General features: G+C 37.5%; 1 long non-coding RNA gene across 1 annotated transcript in view; it reads right to left on the reverse strand.

Moving 5' to 3' along the window:
* LOC125089785 (uncharacterized) overlaps positions 1-19,078 on the reverse strand; it is a 33,886-nt gene extending 14,808 nt beyond the window's left edge. The window contains exon 1 of the long non-coding RNA XR_007124062.1: positions 18,889-19,078. This is a non-coding gene — a long non-coding RNA (uncharacterized LOC125089785). The remainder of the gene's footprint in view (positions 1-18,888) is intronic.
* Positions 19,079-26,917: the final 7,839 nt, after the last annotated feature.

The following is a 26,917-nucleotide window of genomic DNA, read 5'->3' on the forward strand; positions in this document are numbered from 1 at the left end:
TTTGCCAAAGAAGGCCAATCTTCCAAATAAAAAGACAAAGTCTCACAGGAATATAGCATTTGCCTCTTCTTCATTCTGCTTTGATGTTTGATGTGATGTCTGGGGCTGCAGCAGCCATCTTGTAACTACAAGGACGTAGACAGTTTGCAAATGATGGCAGTAAGAGAAAGAGCCCAGGTTCTGACAGTATCATTGAGAAGTTGAACCAAAGGCAGCAATCACTAACTTTTAGGATTTTTGTTACATAGTTAAATAAACTTCTGTTTTCTGTTGCAGACAAATGCGATCCTAACTGTGAATCCTAAATGTGAAACCATATGTACTCATCCCAGTACTTGGCAATAGTGAGAGTCAAAGAATGCCAAGGACTTTCCCTTCCTTCCTTTCTTCTGGTTTGGTTTACATTTTGCTTTTTCTGTGTTATTTCCCAAGGACCTTGTTTCTTTGTTTTGCACATACCTTCATTACACATTTAATTTTATTCAATAGCATCTTATTTGACCAACTATCACTTACGAACCAAATCTACCTTTCTTCAACATAGCTGAGAATCTTGGAAAAGAAAAAAAAAATAGGGACAATTGTGAAGAAAATGAGATTCAAAAACCTTCGTACTCTGCAAGTACTATGAATCTAAAAGTAGCTAGAACCTAAGCAGAGAACCTCATTTCTTACCCGTAGCGTATGTATTCTTACTTTAGATACATTTTTTATCAGAACTTGGCGAAATGACTGGAAGGATGCTCAAAGCATGCAAGTTATGACAACACAGAAAGGAACCAAGAAACCTATAAAAAGCAAACATGCGAAGTGAGCATTATAGTAGCTCTAAGTCATTTAGTGTAGCTGCAGACACCTTCTACACTAGAAAATTCCCAAGGGGATCCCTATATTACAACACAGTTGAAAGTTGACATTCCTAATTATCTGGAGACGTAAAGAAATGGTTAATCTATGCTCCATATATTCTGCCTAAGGCAGGGAAAGGTTTTTGCTTCTTTTGAATCATTTCTATGTTTTTTAAAGCTTTTGGTTGAAAACAGGCAGCTTCTGATATCTGCAACACTGCACTTCAAATATTTGGATAAACATTTTATCTTGGTTGCTTCTCTCTCATGTTTAGAGATTCTCATCCTCAATTCTTAACTTGTATCTCTACTAGTATCTGCTATAGAGCTAAACCATTATGGACCTATAGATTTGACTTTCCTTTACTTGTACAGGCTGCTGGGCATTATAATGTCATTCATTTAATCTTTCTGCTTTTACTTTCATGAGTTTGTGTCACATGTAGATTTCAAGGGGCAAAAGTGGTTCTGGTTGGGTGGGTGGTCTCAGGCTCTCAGGAACCTTTGGAATGCTGTGTCTATAAGGGAAATATGTATATTTTCAGAGCCCTGTATTAACAAAATGTTAACTGGCTAGATAATGATCCGTGGGGTTAATGCTGCTTCCCCTCTGGCATGGAAGGAGGTAAATGGTTCTTTAGTCTGGACCTCAGCCAGCAGAGCCCTTCAAATGGGGGAGGAACACAGACCCTCCTTCACTCCATCTTATTAGAGAATAAGATGCTAAGAGACCGGAACAGGCAAAGTAGACATAAATGCAGGACAAAATTCTGGTGAGATAACAAACTTGGGAATAAGGTCAGACCAGACCAGAGCAGAACACATTTCTCTATTTCTCTTGGCTGTAATGCATTCCTTCAGAGGGACAATCAGTCAGATCAGAGACCCTATGTATATACTTCCTGGTATATTAATGTTTCTAATGATGGAGGACAAATGATACAATCCTCATGACAGACCTTGGAATCATTAATTCCCAAAACATGCTTTGTCAACTTAATAAAACACTAACTTAAACAACCTCCAGTCTTGTTCATTATAGACATTTGGGCTGAGTGAACCCAAGTTTATGACATCTAGAGTAGACAAATCAGGTGTACAATACTTCTGTGTCAAGGACTCTTTATTTAGATGTCCATGGATTTATATTCAAGAGGAGTAAGTCACTGGAAATCCATACAAAATTCGCTGTCTAGCTGTACATGTGCATTTCCAAGGCCAGTCAATCAATATGGCTTTCCATATATTCTTAGAGCTCTGTGACCCTAATGAGATTGAAGAAACATAGCCCTTTAAGATACTCTTAAAAAATGTATTATTTTTTAAATACATAGATAACACCTTGTAGTTTAAAAAATGTGTCTGAGCAAAAAGGAAAGAATACACCAAAGACTATTTACTGTGTCTCCAACCTTAGACATTAAAAAATTGTGTGTATATATAAATATGCACAACAAAATACACATATGTATGTATTATTTATGCAGTATGTATTAAGAATAAAATAATCAGATATAACCAAATACTTTTAAATTGTTTTTTTCTTTTTAAATCATGAATGTCTTTCCTTGAAAATATACACTTACATAATCATCTATAATGGCTGCATAATATTCCATTGTATAACTGTATCATAAATTACTTAACCATTTAAAACTTTTTTTTTAACCATTTAAAACTTTTGATGATATTTCCCTATCATAAATGAACACTGGGTTATATATACATTTTTGCCCATTTGTCCACTTATTTTTAAGGATAAATTCCAGGAAGGAGACTTTCTGAATCATTTTTTAAGTGTTTGTAACTTTGCCAAATTGCTTTCCAAAAAAAAAAAATTACACTCTTAAAAGAAGTATAGGAGAGTGCCACTTTCCCTATTCCTTTGTCAACACCAGACAAGATCATACTTTTTATCTCTGCTAATAAGATACTCAAAAAAGAAATCTCAGTATTTATTGACATTTATTTGGTGATTATTGAAGTTAAATGTATTTTAACAATTTCTGTGGTTAGTCTTATCCTTTCTTTTGAGAATTAACTTTTATTAATGTCCTTGGCCCCTTAGAACGCTACTTTTTTTTCCATGAACTTTTTTTTTTTAATTTTTTTTATTTTTTTCAGCATAACAGTATTCATTATTTTTGCACCACACCCAGTGCAACATGCAATCCGTGCCCTCTACAATACCCACCACCTGGTGCCCCCAACCTCCCACCCCCCACCCCTTCAAAATTCTCAGATCGATTTTCAGAGTCCATAGTCTCTCATGGTTCACTTCCCCTTCCAATTTCCCTCAACTCCCTTCTCCTCTCCATCTCCCCTTGTCCTCCATGCTATTTGTTATGCTCCACAAATAAGTGAAACCAAATGATAATTGACTCTCTCTGCTTGACTTATTTCACTCAGCATAATCTCTTCCAGTCCCGTCCATGTTGCTACAAAACTTGGGGATTCATCCTTTCTTTCTTTCTTTTTTTTTTTTTTTTACAGCTTTATAAACATATATTTTTATCCCCAGGGGTACAGGTCTGCGAATCGCCAGGTTTACACACTTCACAACACTCACCATAGCACATACCCTCCCGGATATCCATAACCCCACCCCCTCTCCCAACCCCCTCCCCCCATCAACCCTCAGTTTGTTTTGTGAGATTAAGAGTCACTTATGGTTTCTCTCCCTCCCAATCCCATCTTGTTTCATTTACTCTTCTCCTACCCCCTCGACCCCCCATGTTGCATCTCCTCTCCCTCATATCAGGGAGATCATATGATAGTTGTCTTTCTCCGATTGACTTATTTCGCTAAGCATGATACCCTCTAGTTCCATCCACGTCGTCGCAAATGGCAAGATTTCATTTCTTTTGATGGCTGCATAGTATTCCATTGTGTATATATACCACATCTTCTTTATCCATTCGTCTGTAGGTGGACATCTAGGTTCTTTCCATAGTTTGGCTATTGTAGACATTGCTGCTATAAACATTCAGGTGCATGTGCCCCTTCGGATCACTATGTTTGTATCTTTAGGGTAAATACCCAGCAGTGCAATTGCAGGGTCATAGGGTAGTTCTATTTTCAACATTTTGAGGAACCTCCATGCTGTTTTCCAGAGTGGTTGCACCAGCTTGCATTCCCACCAACAGTGTAGGAGGGTTCCCCTTTCTCCGCATCCTCGCCAGCATCTGTCATTTCCTGACTTGTTAATTTTAGCCATTCTGACTGGTGTGAGGTGATATCTCATGGTGGTTTTGATTTGTATTTCCCTGATGCCGAGTGATATGGAGCACTTTTTCATGTGTCTGTTGGCCATCTGGATGTCTTCTTTGCAGAAATGTCTGTTCATGTCCTCGGCCCATTTCTTGATTGGATTATTTGTTCTTTGGGTGTTGAGTTTGCTAAGTTCTTTATAGATTTTGGACACTAGCCCTTTATCTGATATGTCATTTGCAAATATCTTCTCCCATTCTGTCAGTTGTCTTTTGTTTTTTTTAACTGTTTCCTTTGCTGTGCAAAAGCTTTTGATCTTGATAAAATCCCAATAGTTCATTTTTGCCCTTGCTTCCCTTGCCTTTGGTGATGTTCCTAGGAAGATGTTGCTGCGGCTGACGTCGAAGAGGTTGCTGCCTGTGTTCTCCTCAAGGATTTTGATGGATTCCTTTCTCACATTGAGATCCTTCATCCATTTTGAGTCTATTTTCGTGTGTGGTGTAAGGAAATGATCCAATTTCATTTTTCTGCATGTGGCTGTCCAATTTTCCCAACACCATTTATTGAAGAGGCTGTCTTTGTTCCATTGGACATTCTTTCCTGCTTTGTCGAAGATGAGTTGAGCATAGAGTTGAGGGTCCATTTCTGGGCTCTCTATTCTGTTCCATTGATCTATGTGTCTGTTTTTGTGCCAGTACCATGCTGTCTTGATGATGACAGCTTTGTAATAGAGCTTGAAGTCCGGAATTGTGATGCCACCAACTTTGGCTTTCTTTTTCAATATTCCTTTGGCTATTTGAGGTCTTTTCTGGTTCCATATAAATTTTAGGATTATTTGTTCCATTTCTTTGAAAAAAATGGATGGTACTTTGATAGGAATTGCATTAAATGTGTAGATTGCTTTAGGTAGCATAGACATTTTCACAATATTTATTCTTCCAATCCAGGAGCATGGAACATTTTTCCATTTCTTTGTGTCTTCCTCAATTTCTTTCATGAGTACTTTATAGTTTTCTGAGTATAGATTCTTAGTCTCTTTGGTTAGGTTTATTCCTAGGTATCTTATAGTTTTGGGTGCAATTGTAAATGGGATGGACTCCTTAATTTCTCTTTCTTCTGTCTTGTTGTTGGTGTAGAGAAATGCAACTGATTCCTGTGCATTGATTTTATATCCTGACACTTTACTGAATTCCTGTACAAGTTCTAGCAGTTTTGGAGTGGAGTCTTTTGGGTTTTCCACATAGAGTATCATATCATCTGTGAAGAGTGATAGTTTGACTTCTTCTTTGCCGATTTGGATGCCTTTAATTTCCTTTTGTTGTCTGATTGCTGAGGCTAGGACTTCTAGTACTATGTTGAATAGCAGTGGTGATAACGGACATCCCTGTCGTGTTCCTGACCTTAGCGGAAAAGCTTTCAGTTTTTCTCCATTGAGAATGATATTTGCGGTGGGTTTTTCATAGATGGCTTTGATAATATTGAGGTATGTGCCGTCTATCCCTACACTTTGAAGAGTTTTGATCAGGAAGGGATGCTGTACTTTGTCAAATGCTTTTTCAGCATCTATGGAGAGTATCATATGGTTCTTGTTCTTTCTTTTATTAATGTGTTGTATCACATTGATTGATTTGCGGATGTTGAACCAGCCTTGCAGCCCTGGAATAAACTCCACTTGGTCATGGTGAATAATCCTTTTAACGTACTGTTGAATCCTATTGGCTAGTATTTTGGCGAGAATTTTTGCATCTGTGTTCATCAAGGATATTGGTCTGTAGTTCTCTTTTTTGTTGGGATCCTTGTCTGGTTTTGGGATCAAGGTGATGCTGGCCTCATAAAATGAGTTTGGAAGTTTTCCTTCTATTGCTATTTTTTGGAACAGTTTCAGGAGAATAGGAATTAGTTCTTCTTTAAATGTTTGGTAGAATTCCCCCGGGAAGCCGTCTGGCCCTGGGCTTTTGTTTGTTTGGAGATTTTTGATGACTGTTTCAATCTCCTTACTGGTTATGGGTCTGTTCAGGCTTTCTATTTCTTCCTGGTTCAGTTGTGGTAGTTTATATGTCTCTAGGAATGCATCCATTTCTTCCAGATTGTCAAATTTGTTGGCGTAGAGTTGCTCATAGTATGTTCTTATAATTGTCTGTATTTCTTTGGTGTTCGTTGTGATCTCTCCTCTTTCATTCATGATTTTATTTATTTGGGTCCTTTCTCTTTTCTTTTTGATAAGTCTGGCCAGGGGTTTATCAATCTTATTAATTCTTTCAAAGAACCAGCTCCTAGTTTCGTTGATTTGTTCTATTGTTTTTTTGGTTTCTATTTCATTGATTTCTGCTCTGATCTTTATGATTTCTCTTCTCCTGCTGGGTTTAGGGTTTCTTTCTTGTTCTTTCTCCAGCTCCTTTAGGTGTAGGGTTAGGTTGTGTACCTGAGACCTTTCTTGTTTCTTGAGAAAGGCTTGTACCGCTATATATTTTCCTCTCAGGACTGCCTTTGTTGTGTCCCACAGATTCTGAACTGTTGTGTTTTCATTATCATTTGTTTCCATAAATTTTTTCAATTCTTCTTTGATTTCCTGGTTGACCCATTCATTCTTTAGAAGGATGCTGTTTAGTCTCCATGTATTTGGGTTCTTTCCAAATTTCCTCTTGTGATTGAGTTCTAGCTTTAGAGCATTGTGGTCTGAAAATATGCAGGGAATGATCCCAATCTTTTGATACCGGTTGAGACTTGATTTAGGACCAAGAATGTGATCTATTCTGGAGAACGTTCCATGTGCACTAGAGAAGAATGTGTATTCTGTTGCTTTGGGATGAAATGTTCTGAATATATCTGTGATGTCCATCTGGTCTAGTGTGTCATTTAAGGCCTTGATTTCCTTGTTGATCTTTTGCTTGGATGATCTGTCCATTTCAGTGAGGGGAGTGTTAAAATCCCCTACTATTATTGTATTCTTGTCGATGTGTTTCTTTGATTTTGTTATTAATTGGTTTATATAGTTGGCTGCTCCCACGTTAGGGGCATAGATATTTAAAATTGTTAGATCTTCTTGTTGGACAGTTCCTTTGAGTATGATATAGTGTCCTTCCTCATCTCTTATTATAATCTTTGGCTTAAAATCTAATTGATCTGATATAAGGATTGCCACTCCTGCTTTCTTCTGATGTCCATTAGCATGGTAAATTCTTTTCCACCCCCTCACTTTAAACCTGGAGGTGTCTTCGGGTGTAAGATGAGTTTCTTGTAGGCAACATATAGATGGTTTTTGTTTTTTTATCCATTCTGATACCCGGTGTCTTTTGATTGGGGCATTTAGCCCATTAACATTCAGGGTAAGTATTGAGAGATATGAATTTAGTGCCATTGTATTGCCTGTAAGGTGACTGTTATTGTATATTGTCTCTGTTTCTTTCTGATCTACTACATTGAGGGTCTCTCTTTGCTTAGAGGACCCCTTTCAATATTTCCTGTAGAGCTGGTTTGGTATTTGCAAATTCTTTCAGTTTTTGTTTGTCCTGGAAGCTTTTAATCTCTCCGTCTATTTTCAATGATAGCCTAGCTGGATATAGTATTCTTGGCTGCATGTTTTTCTCATTTAGTACTCTGAATATATCATGCCAGCTCTTTCTGGCCCGCCAGGTCTCTGTGGATAAGTCTGCTGCCAATCTAATATTTTTACCATTGTACGTTACAGACTTCTTTTCCCGGGCTGCTTTCAGGATCTTTTCTTTGTCACTAAGACTTGTCAATTTTACTATTAGGTGACGGGGTGTAGACCTATTCTTATTGATTTTGAGGGGGGTTCTCTGAACCTCCTGGATTTTGATGCTTGTTCCCTTTGCCATATTGGGGAAATTCTCTCCAATAATTCTCTCCAACATACCTTCTGCTCCCCTCTCTGTTTCCTCTTCTTCTGGAATCCCAATTATTCTAATGTTGTTTCGTCTTATGGTGTCACTTATCTCTCGAATTCTCCCCTCGTGGTCCAGTAGCTGTTTGTCCCTCTTTTGCTCAGCTTCTTTATTCTCTGTCATTTGGTCTTCTATATCGCTAATTCTTTCTTCTGCCTCATTTATCCTAGCAGTGAGAGCCTCCATTTTTTATTGCACCTCAGTAATAGCTTTTTTGATTTCAACTTGGTTAGATTTTAGTTCTTTTATTTCTCCAGAAAGGGCTTTTATATCTCCCGAGAGGGTTGCTTTAATATCTTCCATGCCTTTTTCAAGCCCGGCTAGAACCTTGAGAATCATCATTCTGAACTCTATATCTGACATATTACCAATGTCTGTATTGATTAGGTCCCCAGCCTTTGGTATTGCCTCTTGTTCTTTTTTTTGTTGTGAATTTTTCCGCCTTGTCATTTTGTCCAGATAAGAGTTTATGAAGGAGCAAGTAAAATACTAAAAGGGTGGCAACAACCCCAGGAAAATATGCTTTAGCCAAATCAGAAGAGATCCTTGCAGAAAGTGGTTGATTTTCTGTTTCTGGAATTGCTGTTCTTCTTCTCTTCAATCTCCCGTTGGATTTGTAGGTGTTTGCAATCTTTAGATAAGCTATTTAGCTGATCTCCCGCTACCCGAAGTAGTCTCAGCCTGCTACTTCTCCGCCATCTTGACTCCTCCTCCATGAACTTTTTACTTAGAAACCCTATGGCATATATGTTGCATATAAAATTTCTGTTTGTTGACTGAATATTTTGTAGAAAAGATGTAGCCAAAGCTCTTGTTTCATTTAAATGTTGTCCTCCTGCATTATATTTAAATAGATATAAGATTATATAAACGTTTATCAATAGCTTCCTCTAGAGACTTCAAATATTTTTTTTTACTTCATCTTTCTATTTCTTTCTTTCTTTCATGGTTAGAGATTTACTCATTTTAGAGAGAGAGAAAGAGCATGTGAACGGGGGATGGTTGGGGAGGGACAGAGAGACAGGGAGAGAGAGAAACACAAGTGGACTCCTCACTGATATTGGAGCATGAGGCAGGGCTCCATCTCACGACCTCGAGATCATGACCTGAGCTGAAATGAAGAGTGGGATTCTTTTTAATTTTTTTTTATTTTCAGCATAACAATATTCATTATTTTTGCACCACACCCAGTGCTCCATGCAATCCATGCCCTCTCTAATACCCACCACCTGGTTCCCCCAACCTCCCACTCCCCACCCCTTCAAATCCCTCAGATTGTTTTTCAGAGTCCATAGTCTCTCATGGTTCACCTCCCCTTCCAATTTCCCCCAACTCCCTTCTCCTCTATAACTCCCCTTGTCCTCCATGCTATTTGTTATGTTCCACAAATAAGTGAAACCATATGATAATTGACTCTCTCTGCTTGACTTATTTCACTCAGCATAATCTCTTCCAGTCCCGACCATGTTGCTACAAAAGTTGGGTATTCATCCTTTCTGATGGAGGCATCACACTCCATAGTGTATATGGACCACATCTTCCTTACCCATTCGTCCATTGAAGGGCATCTTGGTTCTTTCCACAGTTTGGCAACCATGGCCATTGCTGCTATAAACATCGGGGTACAGATGGCCCTTCTTTTCACTACATCTGTATCTTTGGGGTAAATACCCAGTAGTGCAATGGCAGGGTCATAGGGAAGCTCTATTTTTAATTTTTTGAGGAATCTCCACACTGTTCTCCAAAGAGGCTGCACCAACTTGCATTCCCACCAGCAGTGTAAAAGGGTTCTCCTTTCTCCACATCCCCTCCAACACATGTTGTTTCCTGTCTTGCTAATTAAGCAACTGAGTCACCCAGGCACCCCTCCTCTATTTCTGTTATCATTTAACTTTTCTTGAGGTTGTTCATGGTAACAAACGATCCCCAAATTTCAATGACTTGTAATAATATGTATTTATTTCTCACTCATTTTACATATTGGCTGGCAGACAGCTTTGGTGCTTTTCCAGGTGTGGCTTTTTATGGGACCCACTGTAAAGTAGCAGCCTCCATCCACTTCTCCTGCCCATGAGACAAAGGGTGATGGTGGAACCAGTGAGTGGCACCATGAACTTGTACTAGGATGTGCCATGTCTCTTCTGTTCACATTTTATTGGCAAAATCAAGTCACATGGCTGAGTCTATGTCAGTAGGGGATGGAAGTATATATAGTCTCACAGGAGGGAGAGTAGACAGTTTTAGAACTAACTATATTTGGAGTCAGGTTTATCTTTTTATTTTTCCAAGTGTTCAGCCAATTGTCAAATACAATTTATTAATCTTATCTTCAACACTGCTCTGTGATGCTATTTTTATAGATCCTTTCTTACAAATCCTTCTCTTAGTTCCTGGACATTGGTTTGGGTTTTATTGATTTTTCTAGTCCTGCACCAAGACTAGTAGTACTTTTTAAATCATCCCAGAAAAGACCCACTTACTTTATTTCCCTTCATTAAAAAAAAAGTCTTAAATATTCTCTGTGTTGATTAGTCTCATTGAATTTTTGAAAAGCCTGTATTCATTTCCAAAAAGAAGTCCTATTGTGATATGGGTTCGATTGTATTTTATGTTTGGATTAATTTAGAGAACTGAAGTCTTCTCATTCATGGACATAGTATGTTCACACTTTTTATTTTTTTAGAGTTTTGTAGATTTAAAGAGCATGTTTTAAACTTAAAATATATTTCATGAAATTCCATAGCTTTTGATACTTTTGTGAAATAATTTTCTCCCATGATATTTTATAAAGGATTATAACAGTATGCGGGAAATCTATTGTCTTATTTCATAAATATTTAAAAAATAAATTAGAACTCTGAACTCCTTTATTAAAGTTAATAAGTTTTTAAATTTATTTCCAGTAGAGTTAATACAGTGATATATTAGTTTCAGGTATACAATGTGGTGATTCAACAATTCTGTACATTACTCAGTGCTCATCAAGACAAGTGTAGTTCTTAATCCCCATCACCCATTTCATTAATCCTTGGTAACCATCAGGTTGTTCTCCATAGTTAAGAAAGAGTCTGTTTCTTGCTTTATCTTTCTCTCTTTTTTCCCCTTTGCTTATTTACTTATTTGTTTTTAGTTGATTCTTTTGGTTTTTTGAAAACAAATAATTATATATACATTGTAATTTACGTTTTATTTCTTTTTCTGACTGATTGCGGTGGCCAAAAATTCCAAGACAATATTGGATAACAGTGGTTATTTTGGGCATTGTTTTCTAACTCTTGATTTTAGGAGAGGAAATCTTATTGATATTTATGAAGTATTCTTCTCACCTAATGCAGTAGCATTGTTTAACCAGGCATGCGTTGAATGTTATCAAAGTGTTTTCTTTTTATCTTTCAAGATCTTCACAGGTCTTTTTTGTTTGGATCTATTACCATGGTGAATCAGATTGATGATTTCATAATATTGAACTATCCTTGCACATCTGGAATTAATGCTCGCTGGACGCACTGTATTATTCTTTGAATATATGGTTTTAGATAACTTGCTATAATATTTTATATTACTTTTGCTTCCATGTTTGATATTGTAATTTGTCTTCAAATTTTCTTTTTTGGGGGGGTATTTTTGTCAGATTTTTTTATGGTATCAGAATTATACTGATTTTTATGAAATTAATTAGAGGACCTCCCTCTTTTTCTATGTTTTGGAACAGTTTCAGGAGTATAGAATTAAGCCCTTTCTTAAAAGTACTCACCTGTCTGGTTCTAACAAAAATTGTTTTGACTTCTTACATTAGCATTTGTGTTTCTGAATTTTCTACCTCCTCTTAAGTCAATTTTGACTATTTATGATCTCCAGCACATTTTCAATTTCATCAAGATTCTAAATCAACATAGCATCTAAAGTATCTTGTACCGTTTAAAATATTCAGAAGCTATAAATTTAAAACCATTTTGAAATTTCCGTTTACAAGATTCTTAGATGCGAACAAAGCCAGAGCAAAGGTGTCAACCCTGTCTGCCACCAACAGATGGCGATAACAGTCACTATATATTGTTAATTTTTATTTCAGAACAAATGGACTTTGAGTCTTTCCAAACCTGATCACTTGAGAACTGAAGACCTTTTCACCATGCTTAGCATTATATAATTGTGCTCTGTGCATTCCCTTACCTCCCTGCTTAGTTCATTTCTTTCTTTTTTTTCTCATTTCTTTAATTCCTCCTCCCCCCCACCCCCCCGCGTTTTTCCCTCTGTCCCTCCTTTCTCTTGCTTAGTCTTGGAATGTGTTGATCTTTCCAAAGATTCAGAACTTAGATTTATTCCTCAACTTCCATTTATATTCTTGCTAATCCTTTGTTTTTAAAATTTCATATCTTTTTCTGGTCTTTTAAAAAAAATTAAGGGTTTGGTTTATTAATTTTCAATGTTATTTAATAATGAAAGCACTTAACTCCGTAAATTTCCACCCTGGTAACACCTTGACTGTATTATAGCAGTTTTGATATCACCTGTTTTTGTTGTGATTAACTTCTACATAACCTGTCAATGCAATTTTGGTATCTTCTTATACATAATTAAGTAGGACAGAAGGAGAGACTTCAGTATCTAAGTCCCTACAATTATGAAGCTGTAGAGGAAAGCAAAACTGTCATAAAGGTGAAATGTTCACGGACGAATTAATCACTTATGAAACTGCTCTCATCCTAAAGATCTCTTCACTAGTGAGACCAGAGTCTACCTTTCTGACTGGTGAGATCTCTTTGCCTGGTCACCTCTACCTGATTTGATTTTTGGATGTTTTCCTCACAAAACGAAGCAAGCACATTATCTTTGATTAAAAACAGAGCCTGTAGAATTTTTTTTGAAGATTTTATTTATTTGTTTGACAGAGAGAGATGCAGCAAGAGAGGGAACACAAGTATTTGCTTTTTTAAATTCCTGAACCAGCAGGGGGAGTGGGAGAGGGAGAAGCAGTCTCCCCTCAGAGCAGGGAGCCCCATGCGGGGCTCCATCCCAGGACCCTAACCTGAGCTGAGGGCAGACGCTTAAAGACTGAGCCACCAGGCGCCCCAAGCTGGCAGAATTTTGTAAGGTTGAAGGTGATGTTGGAGAACTGCTGGAATTACCCATATTTCTTTAACAACTAAGCATGGGGTTGAAGGCAAGAAATGGAAGAGGAAACTCTTCAAGGTGATGACATGATAGCTTCAGAGGAGAAATATCTAAATCGAAAAGCACTGAATGGACCCTTGGAAGACTGAAAAAGCTTTGATCTTTCTTTTCAGAAAAGCCACTCTTTTTATTGTTCAACCATGAAGGATGTTATATCATGAGATCCCAAATTTTGTCAGAACAAATATGTCTAAATCAATATTTTTGTTCTTTAATTTCATTAAATGCGCAATAAAATAAACTTACCTTAGCAATTTTATTTCATTTTTCAAGATCAAGTTCCACTCCAACTTTTCTTCAGTGCTCCTTGTGAAATTTTGAACTTCCTTTTAAAGGGATTTACTGTAAAAGGATTATTCTCAGGATGAATTGTCCTCAGGAGTATTGAATTTTGCATTTCGTTTTTCTGTGTTCTATGTTTATCAGTTTTATAATTGCCAAGAAAATGTACTCTCTCCTCTCCCCATTTAAAAAAAATTGAACTTACTAATTTTATGATTTAGATTCTTTATATCTTTATTTTTTGTCTGATTTATCTTCTGGTAAGAATAATGGTATGTTGACATTTCACAAAAATCACAGTATTTATGTTAGTTTTTCTTTGTACTTCTAACAAGTTTTTCTTTATATATTTAAATGGAATATTGTAAGGCACAGAACAACTCAAAAAGTGATATATGTTATTTTAAATTTAAGTAGTATTGGGCATTCAGTGTTTCACATGCATTTTTTTTTCAAAATTCCTGAACAGCTGTGGGAATTGATAAGTACTTGCTATTTCACCAGATCTTCTTCATTTGGAATGATGTCCGTCACTGTGATAAAGTGTCCCACCCACTAAATTGTCCCATTTAGTCTTCTTGCCTAGATTTCTTTCCCTTCTAGTATTCATTTTACATTTTTACTATGCCTTCTTGTATTCCCTTATTTTAAAAACCTGTGATATCACTTTTGTATACACACACACATTTTATGAAAAACATGGTTTTTTTGAATTAACATGTTTTGAGAGCCTGATTTAAGAGTCTTAGCTACTCTTATAGCATTAATCCCCTTTCCTTTGGTCACTATAATAAATATTACTACTGTAACCTTAACTCATATGTTTTGTCTTTTGCACTTCCCTGGTATCTCTTTTATTTTCTGTCTTATGTTGTATGGATTATATGGAGTTTGCTTTTGTGTTTGTGTTTTAAAAGCTAATTAATAGATCATGTGACTTCTAGTTGTGGTTATCTTCAGTGTTTCAAATTTCTCATATAATTGCAGGGTCAGAAGCAAAGCAGTATCTTTGGGCTTCCCAACCTCCAGCTCCCATTTGAGACAAAGTATTTAGTACGATTTACTTCCCCTTTCTTCACAGGTTTTAGTACAAGATATTATTACATTGTGACTTTTACATTCACTTTCAGTTTTAAACCTAGATTTAAAACAGCTACTTAGACTTAACTATGTTGAACAATTTCAGTGTTTATTGCTGTCTCTTTATGGTGGTTCTACTCCTGTGGCTTTCACTTTATTTTGTATATAATTAGGTAATTTTTTTCAACAAAAGCATATTTTCTGAGTTCTTGTTTATATGAGAATGTTATTGCATTACCTTTCCATGTAAATGACTACTTTCTTTCTGTAAAATGGTTAACATATTAGATGTCTGTAAAGTGGTAAGTCTTAAGCTCACCACTGTTTTCTTCTATCATATCTCTAGATTTCCTTCTCTTCTAGTTTTTCAGTTCTTCACTTGCACTTTTTAAACATCATCTTTGTCCTCCATTCTCCCTTGATTATCATATTTTCTCTTTTCATCTTAATCCTTTGTCTTTTTCTTTTAGATTCTGAGAAGCATCTTAAGTTTACTGTATTGTCTGTATCTTTTTTTTTTTTTTGTCGGTCCTTTATTGTCCATAGTTTTCTCATTCTGATACATTTTAAGTTTCCTTCAAATCTTCTGTATCATTCATCTCCCTTTTTATCTTTTCCCTTTGCCTGTTCATCTTGATCTTTTCTTATGACATGCTGAATATTCATAGACCCCCTTTTTTTTTTTTTTTGGTCCTTTTTTTGAGAGTCCCAAGCAGGTTCTTAATCATTTCTTCTGGATTTTGGAGTTGCTTATCTTCAGAGGCAGGTTCTTCTCTAGCTTCTTCCTCTTAAAATGTTTCTTATCGTTTAGTTATGCCTTTCCCTAAGATAAATTCAGTCTTCCCTGGTGATAAAGAAGAGTGAAATCATTGCCTTATGGACATCTATATGTTCAGGAAAATGTAATATTTCACTCTTCCTTAATGAAGAGAAAAATATTCCTCTTCTTAGTGTATATTTTAAACTATGTGTTAGTTGAAATTATTACAATATTTTCTACATAAAAAACTTGGCTTTAATGGCCTCCTACCTATCTTGCAGAAATAATTCTTAAAAATGCTTTTGTTGTATTTTGCGACAGAACCATACTTAAAAAAAAAAAACAAAAACCTTGCTTTATTTCTTAGGATAGTTTTACATTAACAGAAAACTTATATAGTACAGAGGGTTTCCATGTACTTCTCACCCAGCTCCCCCTATTATTAACACCTTACATTAGTATGCTGCATTTATCACAATTAGTGATCAACTAATGTATTATAACTGATACATTATTATTAACTAAGGGCCATATTTTATTTACATTACCTTAATTTATACCTAATATTATTTCTACCATTCCAAGATCCCATCCAGGATACCACATTACACTTAGTCATCAAGTCTTCTTAGATTCCTTCTGGCTGTGACATTTTTTCAGACTTTTAAAATTTTTGATGAGTTTTTGAGGAGTATGGTGGGATATTTTGTAGAATGTCCCTCAGGTGGGATTTGTCTTATGCTATTCTCTTGAGTAGACTGGCGTCATGAGATTTTGACAAGTCACAAGGCTAACATAGCATTTTAATCCCATCATATCCAAGGGTGCATACTGTCAGGATGACTTTTCACTGTTGATCTTGGTCTTGATTACCTGGCTGAGGTTGTGTTTGTCAGGTTTCTCCACTGTAAAATTACTCTCCCCTCCTGCTTTTTACACTGTGCTCTTTAGAAGGAGCTCACTATGTGTAGCCCATAGCTAAGGAGTGGGGAGTAATGCTTCACCTCTTTGAGTGTGGCATATCTACATAAATTATTTGGAACACTTCTGCAAAGGAGATTTGTCTCTTCTCCCCCATTTATATATCCAATAATTAATTTATACCAGTACCGACTCAGGAATATTTACTTTATACTTTGGATATATTCCAATACCATTTCATTTATTTCATTGCTCAGATTGTCCAGCCTCAGCCATTGGGAACTTTTTTGATTGGCTTCTTTGACATGTCCTCATTACCATGGACTTATTTACTCATTTTGAGCACTTCCTTATTTACTGGTACTATAAGATATTCCGGGCTCATTTTATATATTTCCTGCCTTAGTTCTAGAATCAGCAATTCCTCTAAAGAGCCCTGTTCTTTTATTGGGGAATGGTATTAGAAACCAAGATCTGGAAATTAGGTGTGCTCAGTGCTACTGAGGTGTCATTACTTCTAGGCCCTCTCAGCTGACAGAGCAAGGAGATATATGTGTGTATACTAACCTGTGTATATACACACATCTGTAAATATCTCTTTATGTAGCTAATTGTATCTATACCAAGCTAAACATGAGTTTTTACTGATGTCTTCCACTTCAGCTCATTACTAGATGAATCATTCTAGTCTCTCCCCCCATTGCTGCTTTGTAAACTCCCACTCCAGAACCTTGATTTACTCTTAAAATAACATTTTCTTTTAAAAAAGTCCCAGTTCTATAAATATGCCTGTTTATGTGTGTGTACATGTTAAATACTCATTGTCGAATATTTAGAAAATTCAACAATGTCTATGAAAGAAAGCCAAAATCTTTTATATTCAATAGCTGTTAACATTTTACCCCTCCCCCCAATTTTATGAACAAAACCTTAATCACACTAGATACACTATTTTGTGATCTGCCTTTTCCACTCAGCCATGTATAAGGAGCTTTTCCTCCATGTCATAACTATTCTCGAAGGTCATAATTTTAATTACCTATATAGAATATTAGGCTTTTGGACATTTACATTTTAATAATTTTTGGTGTTATAAATAATGGTAATAAATACTCTGAAAGATAAGGAGTCATTATGCACATACCTGCTTTTTTTAAAAATTAATTTTATTTTTTATAAACATATAATATATTTTTATCCCCAGGGGTACAGGTCTGTGAATCACCAGGTTTACACACTTCACAGCACTCACCATAGCACATACCCTCCCCAGTGTCCATAATCCCACCCCCCTCCCAACCCCCCTCCCCCCATCAACCCTCAGTTTGTTTTGTGAGATTAAGAGTCACTTATGGTTTGTCTCCCTCCCAATTCCATCTTGTTTCATTTACTCTTCTCCTACCCCCTTAACCCCCCATCACATACCTGCTTTTTATTTAGAATATTTTATGGAAGTGAGCCCTAGGGTCTGTCCATTTTAAGAAGAATGATAAACAATGAAAAATTTTCTTCCAGGAATGATAGCAGCAATTTAGCTTCCTGTCACCATTGTATATGAGCCATTTTATCTATATCCTTAGGAATATGGGGTATTGGAATAATTTTTAAAAATCATCATTCAATTAATTAAAATGGCATCTTGCTGGGTTTTTTTATATTGAATGTCTTTTATCACCAGTGTTTTGGGGTAATCTTTTCCTAAGTTAGTTGGCCATTATATTTATTTGTTTCTCTATTGCCTATTAATACCTTTGCTTATTTTTTTTGTTAGGTATTTTTATTTTTTTATTGTTTCAAAATAATATTATAATTTCAAAGCAAGTGTATATTAATTACAGAAAACTTTATTTATTTATATTTTTTATTTTTTTAAAGATTTTATTTACCAATTTGCTAGAGAAAGAGAGAGCACAAGCAGGGGGAATAGCAGGCAGAGGCAGAGGGAGGAGCACGCTCCCTGCTAAGCAAGGAGACCAATGCAGGTCTTGTTCCCAGGACCCTGGGTCCATGACACGAGCCAAAGGCAGCTGCCCAACCAACTGAACCACCCAGGCATCCCCAATATAGAAAACTTAAAAACAAAGAAAAATACAAAGAAAAAAATTACCCGTGATCTCATCACTCATTCTGGTTTCATTGCTATTATTTTCATTTTGGTATATCCATTTACATACCAGAAATCAATATTTTACATTTTATATATAGCTAATTAGAAAAATGGTACACTGAGTCCTTCTTTTGTAGTCTGATTATTAATCACTTAGTGTTATATCATTACTATTTCCTCATCCAACACACAATGTCCTTTTCTACTTAAAAGCAAAGACCTCTTGGGAACGAGTGTCCATGCATCTATATTTCCTTCCTTCCTTCCTTCCTCTCTTCCTTCCTTCCTTTGTGTGTGAGAGAGAGAATGAGAGAGAGGATGAGAGTGCACAAGCAGGGGGAGCGGCAGGCAGAGGGAGAAGGAGAAGCAGGGAGCTGGATGTAGGGCTCCATCCCAGGACCTTGGGATAAGGACCTGAGCCCAAGGCAGAAGCTGAAGTGACTGAGCCACCAGGTGGTCCTAGTTATCTTTTCTGTAGTCTTTCTTCATCAAGAAGTCTGACTCCATTCAACAGATTGATATATACCCAAATCTGGACCATCTCCTATTTCCATGGCTCTATTCTCCATGCCACAGGATTTCTACAGGATTAGTACTCACCTTACTTCCTGGAATTGTGAGTCACTGTGTTCCCTTGCAATGCTGCTGCTGCTGCCACCACTCTCTTAGCCTTGGGGCAAAGAATAGGAAGTATGGCTACTTTCTGCTTTATCACTGCATTCCAATCATGTATTACAGGTTTGTCTCTGAATTTTCCATAGCACAACTAAGATATTGCTATAACATTTCACAAAGCCTGGGTAAAGACCTTACAGTCAAAGAAGATAAATTGAACAAAGAGAAAGTTAAAATCAGTTAATGGAAAGTTAAAATCAGTTAATTCCCATCAGGGAATGGATTCCCTGAGACCACATATCCAAGTTCCTTCATCTGAGTCCCCAGCTGGCACTACCAGGGCCACTTCCTAGACTGGATAATTCTGGTAGTGGGTCACCTCATTTGCCTCCATTCTCAATGGCTTCCTGTAATGCCTTTCTCTTTCATAGAGTCTCAAGTTCCCACCCCACTGAAAGTACTCATTTGTCATCTGTAGATTGGTTCCCTGCCATGATGATTGACAGTTGCAGCAGCCACTCTTCTCAGAAATAGAAATAAACCTAGTGTTCTGCCCATAGTGCTGGAACTTGTTTTTGGACACCCTCTCTCCCAACATAATCTCTACTCATGATGATTAGTACCTTTTTTGAAGTCAGATTATTAAGTATAAAATTAAAGTCTCCTTATAGGTTAGCAGAAAATTGAAAAGATACAGGCATAAAGCTAAGCATTGTAGTACAATTTATAACTGCAAAAGGCTGTCCATCAACAGGATGAACAACTAAGGTACTGACACATCATGAAGTATTATGCAACTATAAAAAGAATAAATCCAAATAATGCTAAAGAATGATATTCAAGATGTAATGTTTAGTGAGAAGATCAAGGTAGAGAAAAATGTGCATAGTATACTAATATTTGTGTAGGAAATGAGGGTATATGAATATATGTGCATATTTGTTTATATTAAAAATTCAACAATAATCCATGAAATAATATTGTTATCTACAAGGGGAGAGAGGGAACAGAGTGGAGTAAAAATGGTAGAAGCTAGACTTCCCTAAATATACCTTGTTTGTAGATTTAACTTTGGAGTCATGCAAATATTTACATAATTAAAAATGAAGTAAAAATAAAAATATTATCCCTAAAATTGAAATAAAAATAGAGACAAATTAATTTAAATGTGTAGTGAGTTGGTGACTTAACCAAGCATGGAGAAGTTATTTGAAGGTACTCTAAACCAAAGTAGGGTGTCTGGACACCCCTTGTGGCATATAGCCTAAGGGCTTAAAGATCTACAAAAAATTGTCTAGTTTTGTCCATTGAAAAATCCTAAAAACAATGATCAGTCTATAGCCACAAGCTGGTGTTCACTTTATGGTATCTTAATGGCATTTCTCAGTAAAAAGAACCAGGGATCATTGGTGAAATGGTGGATTCCAGGTCTGGTACAAGAAATGGTTAAGATATCTGAGCATCTTTTCAAACCAGAAAGCAAGGATGTGTTTAAAGTCTCAAGAACCAGCTGGAAGTGGCTCCTCTTGACCAAAACAGGAGCAATTTGAACAATAAGGAGAGGAACAATGGCTATGGGGTAAAACATATTAAACATGTTAAAATTCATGGATTCATAATGACACTTAAATAAATACATCATGATCCTTTGGAGATGTTAGAGAACTGATAAATAAAAGGAAAGAATGAAACATTTAGCCAGCTTTTCCCGTACAAATGCATCTTAGGACAAAGAGTTGATCAGGAAAGGTTTCATAGAACTATCCAGCTGATAAAGAAGAAATGATAGATAACCACCATTTTGCATGCCAATGAAATGGATCTAGTCAAGGGTCTTTAGTGGCTGCTAAAATCACAAAAGGAAAGATAAGCAGACTATGTGCCTTATGGTGGGAGTGCACACCACCAGCTATGAAGCACTCTTGCCCTGGAGACAAATCCAAACTAGATGTAGCTAATGTCCAGAAAATACTGGGGACAGAAGCACATGCTAAGTGACACTGCTGGCAAATGATCTAGTTTCTCTAACAAGAACAACAAAAAGACAAAGAGGAAAAAAGGAAGGAGATACCTAAAGGTTAAAAATTTAAGAGTCATAACAAACAAATGCACATATGGATGTTTGGATCCTGATTTATACAAACTAATTGTCAAAAAGTATTTATGAGGTGATTGGGGGAAATTTGGACATCAACTGACTATTTGATGATATCAAGGAATTAGTGTTAATTTAGGTGTGGTGGTGGTATTGTGGTTATATTTAAGAGAACAACCCTTATCTTTTAGAGATACATATTGACACATTTTCAGAAGAAATTTATGATTGCTTTAAAATCTAACATGTGGGGTGAGGAAATGGGGCAATAGAGATGAAAGAAGAATGGACTTGGACTGTTTTCTTCCCCCCAAGATTTATGTATTTACTTGAGAGACAGAGAGATGGCACAGGGGGAAGGGGCATAGGGAGAAGGAGAGAGCGAATCTCAAACAGACTCCCCACTGAGCACAGAGCCTTATGGGGGGCTCAATCCCATAACCCTGAGATCATGATCCTAAGATCATGACCTGAGCCCAAACCAAGAGTCAGTTGTTCAACTGACTGACTCACCCAGGTGCCCCTTGGACTGTTGTTTTTGTACCTGGATAAGAGGTACGTGTGGGCTCACATTATTGTTCTCTCTCTTTTGTGTACATTTAGAATTTTCATGTTATAAAAAAGGTAAAAAAAAAAAGAAGAAGAAAAAGGAGAAGGAGGAGAAAGGGAGGAAGGGGAGGAGAAATCTTCCTGTAGGATTTTACTAGTACATTTAGTAGTGTTTTCTTGGGATTCCTTCAGAAGCTTATGGTGAAGAAAAGCATACTCAGATCCTGTGCAGGGGCCTCGGGGCCTCTATTCTGATCTTCTTTGGTGGAACTTTGTGAATGAGAACATGTACACTCACCTCCCAAAATGTACGAACAATGCAGCCTAAGTTTATTTAGTGGAAAAAAAATTCCATATAACCTTCAAAGATGTAACTTTACATATAACAAAGATAGTTTTTTATAGGATTCTGCAAAACTAGAATTCTCAAAGTGTGATCAAGGCCACCTCAGGGCCCCTGAAATCATTTTAGGAATCCATAAGGTCAAACTATTTTTATAATAATATTGAGGTATGTTTGCCTTTCTCACTCAATCTTTCACAGGGTACTGGAGGCTTTTCTAGAAGGTACATGATTCTAGATAACTTGATTGCTCTGGCAGCTAACAGAGTGTGAGCTTGTGTGTTATTTTTATGTGGTTGAGTTCCTGCGTTTTAAAATTTTTTCAATATAACAAGTCCAAATTCCTTCTTTTTACAAAACACAGACACACAGACGCACACAAATTGATATTATTTGCTTTCCAGAATCCACTCACCTCCTACCCCAAGATTTCAGTCGTAGGATAAATTCTTAATTAAAGCTCAAGGTCAAACACTTGGGTTTTCTTTCTCCCCTGATGTTCTCTGCAAAAAGTAACTTTTCTGCAAACACATAGAACACAGGGAGTCTGGACAACTTTAGGCCACAGAAGCTCTATCTGCCCCTTCCAGAGCATGTCCCTGGGTCATGGGCCTTTCTTTTTGCATCTATAAAATAGAGATCAATTGTTTTTACCTTGTTGAATTGATGAAATGATACAACATGCATGTAATAACTGGGTTCTGCCTATAGTGACTAGAAGGAATTGCTGGTTCACTCCATTATCCAAAATCACTGGAGATCACGAATGGCTCAAAACATTACTTTTCCCTTCCTTAAGGTTATTCAAAGAATACTTTGGTTGGGTTTCTGGAAGGTCTTTTTTTTCCCCCCTCCACTTCCTTCATTCTTCAGCCCCTCTCCCAATCCCAATATCTGTGGTCTTTTTCACCCTTCAGCCCTCACCCCAGATTCATCCACTATTCTTAATGTCTTCAAGGTTCTGAACATTGATCCTGTTGCCATCCTGTTGTGACAACAGCAAGTCCTTACAGTGTGAGTAGGAGAAGCAAGAAAGAGGTGAAGAAAACAGCATGGTCATGTTGTCCAAGTTGTTGCTCATGAGGTTAGCTTTCCTTACTGACTGCCCCATTAGAGTCCTTGCTCCATCAATTTTCCAATCCATTGAGCGACAACTTTGTTTTTAATCACCTCCAACCCAGCCCTCCTGTTATCACACCCACCATTCTGTTATTATGATCACTTCCTTATGTATAGTCTTAAATTCCCTTTCCCCTCTCTCCTTCCATTCAACCCACATGGCTAACCCCACTAATTCCACCCTTGGTTAAACCCAACACTCAACTTGCCCGGAACAACAGAATGTGACTGGATAAGTCAACTCCATGCTTACTGGTCTGATTAACTTACAAATATAAATATCCAGTGAGCCTTCAGTACCTCCCAGCAATGCCACTCTATTTTCCCAGTCACTCCACTCTTCTAACTTCACTTCTCATATTTTAAAATCTGTCCTCAAACATCAAACACTAAAAAAACCATACATTTGTTGTCTAAATCTGGGTGTTCTTGGGAGTAAAATGTGGTGCTATTAATAGATTTGGGAGACAATAGACTAAAGCAGTGTTGTTCCAGGCAAATCACATTCCCCTGATAGTTTCCTTTCTCCTCACTTTCATCTGGGGATTCCATGGCTTATCTGTCTCATGGAGAATAGAGAATAAAGAAGTGAGTTTCAGACCTGCCAACAACTTCATCTGCCGCTGTGTGCTTGGCCTTCCTTGTTTTTTCAGTGGACGGTGTATTAGTTTCCTGTGGCTTCCATAATAACTTACTATAAACCTGGTGGCTAAAAATGACAAAAATGTATTCTCTCACAGTTCTGGAGGCTAGAAGTCTGAAACAAGGTGTTGGCAAGACCACACTCCCTCTAACAGCTCTGAGGAAGAATTCTTTCTTCCTGTTTTCTGATGGTTGCTGGCAGTCCTTGGCATTCCTTAGCTATAGACACATTGCTCCAATCTCTGTTCTCATCATCACGTGGCATTCTCCTGATGTGTCCTCGTCTCTATTTTCTCTTCTTTTAAGGATGCCAGTTATTGGATTAGGGACAAGCTTTATCCTGTATGATCTCATCTTAACTGACTACATCTACAAGTAAGGTCACATTCATGGGTTCCAGGTAGACATGAATTTTAGGGGGACACTATTCAACCTCATATAGATGGACTCCCAAGTCCAACCCCTCCACTTTGGCTGTCTGCATCCCTTCCCCATGGGCCTTTTCAAAAACTCTGTTCCTGTAGTTCTCTCTTCTCTCTGTTGCATGACCATTTCCTCCTCTTCAGTGTGTCATTCCTATCATGGCACAGACATGCTGTCATATTGTCTATATTAAAAATCCTTCCCACATGCAGGGCTCCCCTCCATCTACTGACCCACTTTATAGCAAAAGGCCTTGAATGAGTCACCTGTGCTTACCATCTGCACTTTCTTTCTGCCCAAATTCTCTTTTACTCACTTTGGTCTAGGTTTCAACTTTACTGCTTCTCTGCAACTAGTCCTATCAGGGTCACCAGAGATTTCCATGTTGCAGATTCCATGATCAGTCCTCTTCTTGCCCAACCTGTCAGTGATATTTAATGATCAGTCCTGTCTCTCACTTGGATTTGGGACACAACACTTTCTTGGTTACCTCCTATTTCAATCCCCCCATTCTCAGACTCCTTTGCTGGCTCCCCATCTTCTTCTTCATGACTTCTAAATGCCAAATGGCTCTAGGCTCTCTTCTCTTTCAGGTCTGTGCCCACTCTACTGGTGACCACCACTAGTCCTTTGTTGCCATTGGTGTGCTGATCACTCTGGCCACATGTCCAGTCTGAGTTCCTGACCACATATTGAATACCCCTTCATTTTCACTTGCACATCTAATACACATCTTAAAATTAGCATGTCCCAGAACTGAACCATCAATTTCCCCCCACCCAGCACTTATGCCACCTACAAAATGTACCATCCCCCATTTTCCCCACCTCAGTACATGGAACCTCCATTCTTCTAGACTCTCAGACCAAAAATTAAGGGTTACACTGCTTCTACACATATCTCCCTGTGTTCCTTCAGTCCCAACCACCCGCCTTCATCTTGATGCCATCCTTCTTAGGCCTCATCACTAGGATCTTCTACCTGGGTTTCTGTAATGGTGGCCAGCATCCCTCTTGTCCCTCTCCATTCCATTCTCTACCCAGGAGCCAATTCAATCGTGTCATTCTCTTGTTCAAAGCTTCCCCACTGACCTCTTATCTCATATCACTTAGAGTGGAATCCAAATTCTTTGCCTTTCTACAAGTCCCAACATACACCTGGACCTTGGTTAGCTCTATGACTTCCCTCTTCCTATGTCCCTCAGCTTCACCTGTACTAGCTTAGTTGTGGGACCTTGATCATACCAAGTTCTTCAGCCTCAGGGCTTTGCCTTTGCGGTTTTCTCCTGCTGACATTCTCTGCCCTCTGATTTGGTTTGTGTTCTTTCTCATTTTGTTCAGGTTTTAGCTCAAATGTCACCACCTTAGTGAGGTCTTGCCTAACCACCGTATCTAAACCAATTCCCCCTCCTGGCCCCTGTGTACCCACTTCCTATCTTCTTACCTAGCTTCACTTTTCTTCATACTCTTTGTCAATACCTGAAATAATACTATATATGCATTTTGTTTTCTTGTCCCTTTCCTCCACTGTACTGTAACCTTGGTGAGGTTGAGGCATTATTTGTTGTGTTCAGTGAGAATAATACTTAGCATGTTGTACTGAATAGGTATGACTTTACTTCAATTATTAATATTGTTACTGAAGCAAAGTATTTTTAAGTTAACACTAAAGATTTAATTACTAACAAGTTTCTGTATAGCTTGAGAAAAATATTCATTTTGTAGATTTAATTTGATTTACTGGCTTTCTATAGGAATCTTGAACATTCAAGGATATTAGTGATACATATCAAGTTTGAAGCTGGTTTTAGTAGTTTTAATAGTAATTATAACAAATACCATTATTTAGTCCTTATTACAGTGACAGGTGCTTTGTTTGGATTATCTTACCTAATTCTTAAAACAATTCTATGGGGTATTTATCACCTCAATTCACAACTGTGGTGTGGTAGTTTAAAATATGACCACAAATTCTTTGATAGCCCTCCTTTAAAAGGTGGGAGCTAGGGGCACCTGGGTGACTCAGATGGTTAAGGGTCTGCCTTCAGCTCAGGTCATGATCTCCAGGTCCTGGGATTGAACCCCATTGTCGGGCTTCCAGCCCTGCAAGGAGTCTGCTTCTCTGTCTCCCTTAACCTCTCCCATTTGTGCTCTCTCTGCGCCTCTCTCTCTCTCTCTCCCTCTCTCTCAAATGAATAAATAAGAGGAGGCTAATTTGCCTCCTCTTGAGTGGGGTCTAAGCTTAGTGGCTCAATTCTAAAGAACAGAAGATGGAAGTGACAGTGCTTGGTTTCTAAGATTAGATGGTCAAAGCCATTGTGACTTCCTCCTTATTCTTTCTCTTGGATCACCCAACCTAGGTCTTAGTTTTCTCATCTTCAACACGAAGGGCATGGACCTGACATCCCTAGTCGCCCAGTCCGACATGTTGTAAATTGCCTCTGTATCAAATAGCTTTAGCATGGACCAACACATCAGATTAATTAGGGACTCTATGCTAGAAAGAGCTGAAGCTTTGACAGTTTGCTCTATTTTGTTGGATTTGGGGAACTATATGAGAAAAAGCATGAGGTCACTCAGGCAAACCTAGGAAGAGATCTGCATGGCTAAGAGAAGAAGCCTCCTTCCAGTCAGCCATGTGTGGGCACCGTCTTGGAGATAGAACCTCCAGACTTGGTGAAACCTTCAAATAACTGCTGTCCTAGGCAACATTTTGACTGCCACCCCATAACAGACTCTAAGTCAGAACCACCAAACTAAGCTGTTCCTGGATCTCCAATACAGAGTAACTATGAGTTAAGAATTATCTTTTGTTTTAAGCCACTAAGTTTTGGGGATAGTTGA

The sequence above is a fragment of the Lutra lutra genome, chromosome 17, assembly GCF_902655055.1.
Source record: "Lutra lutra chromosome 17, mLutLut1.2, whole genome shotgun sequence".
NCBI lineage: Eukaryota > Metazoa > Chordata > Mammalia > Carnivora > Mustelidae > Lutra > Lutra lutra.